The following is a 2,763-nucleotide window of genomic DNA, read 5'->3' as shown; positions in this document are numbered from 1 at the left end:
GTGCACTAAAATACACTAATGAAAATCTAGATTCATAAGCAATTAAGCACACTTACAGTACAATTGCATTATATCGCCATTCTAATGGAAATACACTTAAAAAGGCATTGCAGCTCAACTTATAGTTGTGTTTAAGTACATTTTGTATATATTGTTATCATACTTGTTACTATAAATTATGTTAATTTAGTATGCCTCTATAATATTTCAAGTGATCTACAAATGCACTTCCTAACTATATTTAGTGCTTTTAAAGTGTCCCACTGACACTAATGTATTTGAAGTGAAGTTCAATAACAACCTAAACATCATAGACACATACTTTCAGTGCAATGTTATTATAGTGTTAGCAAGAAATGAATTGTGTTTGAAGTATACTTCATCCCCATTTTGTTATACTTAAGCATAAATGTTGCTATTATACTACAAGTATATTATATTACAATTAATTTCAAGTGCATTACAACAACAGATTACAAATTGCATTTCAGAAAAGGATCTTTATTACTCACACAAAAGTAACACACAAAATATCCAACTCATTTGAATTAAATGTAATCAAAGCCTGTCTGTCATGGAATATTGCACAAAAATCAGTGCAAATACCATAGGACACATGTATATATACCCCAAGCCATATACAACACAAAAGTCCAACATTACAAACTGGGGCAAACAAATCTGGAGAAGTAGTAAAGCCATTTCGAACCCCGTTTTACGCTTCCAGCTCACTTCTACCCAGGTTGAGCATTACCTGCTGAGTAAAGTTGAAAGTGTTTTTCCATGCACATGGGGTAGTCCAGGTGCAGGGCGTAGATCAACCCGAAACGGCTGTGTGTGTGAAACGAAAGGACACAAAAGGCCTGAGGCAGGTTGGCCAGTTCATCCATTACCACAGACCCTTCCAAGATGATCCCTACACTGAATGGGTTGAGCTGGGTATTTTCTCAACCCAGGCAGAGAATTCCCACTGGAGTTTAACTGTACGAGTCCTTGTCAGTTACATCCTAATGTGAAAGAAACGTAGTGACAAGGAGAAAACATAAACATGCCAGTTAGACAATGGTGTTTTGTACACCAAAAAGAGCCTGTGACTGTTTATAATGAAAAGCGTTGTACAATATAAACTGCACTGATAGTATACTAAAGGATGATACCAGTTTAGATTTTTTTTTTTTTAATCAAATGCCATATTTGGATCTGTACAGTATATTGCAACACTTTGTCCCAAATATGGAGTGTACCCACTTCCAGTCACAGTCGTGCTGAAAAGATGTAGAAAACTGCTCCCAGAAACTTTGTTGCTATGCAACAATTTTGTGAATCATATGACTCAGTACATTTCACCTTAATTGCTTTTTGTAAACTTTACTGTCACCGGTTGAAACTAACATTAAGTTAGTTGATTAATTGAACAACCAGAATCTAACATGTTCACTCAGAACTCCCATTTCAGTTAAAGACCCGAGAACATTTTCACAACTTCCAACTGGTGACAGTAAAGTAAAAAAACAAAGTGGGTAATGTAAAAGGATTCATACAACTTTAGTTATGGTGAGCAATTTTCTAAATCTTTTCAATAGAACTGGGACTGAAAGTGGGTAAGCTATCTTTGTTTGGCAATAAATAGAGACTTAACGGAGGCCCTTAAGGAGACACTGATTGCTGATCCAATCAAAATTAGTAGCACTGTTCATTAATGGCTTAAAATGAGACAAATGAGCATGCACCTGCAACATTTACAAAAGAATGATTAACTTACAGAGCATGTCTTGAAGAAGGCAGAAGAATCATCCGCCAAGATGACAGGCAGTCCCCGAAGACATAGGCACCTGATGTGTGTTGGCTCAGTGGTCTGGAAGATAATGGACACAAGAGTAAAACACATCTTGCTAGGATAATCACATGTATTTATCAAATAAATTCCAGAAATTCCCCACAATGTTTATGTACAAGAGGACAAAAGGGGAGGAAAATGGAGAGGACAGAAAAGAAAATTAGGATATGAAGAGAGGAAAGGACAAGATTAAGGAAGGGAGATTTGATGGGAAGAAAAGGATAGAGCAGAGAAGAAACAAAAGACATAAAAAGAAAAGCGATGAACAGAGAGAGGAAAGAGAGGTAGTAGACTAATGTAGCTAGTCAAACCCACCTTTGTCTGACGTAAAGCTCAGCCAAAAGCTCGCTGGGCAGGCCTTTCTTTTTTCCTAAAGGAGGTCCATCAGCCTTGGAGAGAAACGGTCAAGTTCATCAAAGAAATTCTCTTGCAGACTTTTCCCCACCACTCTGGCGAACTCGTAACAAACCTGAAACAAAACATAACAAAAACGAACCTTTGAGAGGAGGCATAGCTGTGTATAAATCAGTGATTGATAGCTCACTGCGTAGAGCTGCGGACTCGGGTGTTAGCTATTATTCTACTTGGGCGGCCCGCCCAAGTAGAATAATACTGAAACAGTTGAACTGGTTATGAACTGGTTAAAACGACGGTTTAGGCAATTTAGCTGACATTAGCTAAGCCAGCAAACAGGTGGCTAACGTTGATGTCCGCCGAACTTGTTAAAACAACGTTTTTGACTAACGTTACTCACAAAAAGCCCTCCAGTGAGAAAAGTAATTTAGCTAGCTAGCTAACGGATGGCTAAATTAATGTCCATTGACGTCAAACTGATTAACTTCGAATCCTCACAAACAGCCCCAACTGAAAAAAACTTAAACTGTAGCTAGCTAACGTTAGCAGGTGAAAAAAGGGTGCCGACCTAG

At 37.9% G+C, this 2,763-nt stretch overlaps 1 long non-coding RNA gene across 1 annotated transcript; it reads right to left on the bottom strand.

Moving 5' to 3' along the window:
• Window positions 1–812: 812 nt before the first annotated feature.
• On the bottom strand, window positions 813–2,298 carry LOC116051978. The gene is made up of 3 exons (XR_004105464.2): window positions 2,153–2,298; window positions 1,763–1,855; window positions 813–1,007 (listed from the first exon to the last, which is right to left on the bottom strand). It is a non-coding gene; the product is annotated as an uncharacterized LOC116051978 (long non-coding RNA).
• Window positions 2,299–2,763: the final 465 nt, after the last annotated feature.

This window comes from Sander lucioperca, chromosome 21 (assembly GCF_008315115.2).
Source record: "Sander lucioperca isolate FBNREF2018 chromosome 21, SLUC_FBN_1.2, whole genome shotgun sequence".
NCBI classification, from domain to species: Eukaryota; Metazoa; Chordata; class Actinopteri; order Perciformes; family Percidae; genus Sander; species Sander lucioperca.
The sequence above is the reverse complement of the archived record's forward strand: the minus strand, read 5'-3'. Positions and strand labels throughout refer to the sequence as shown.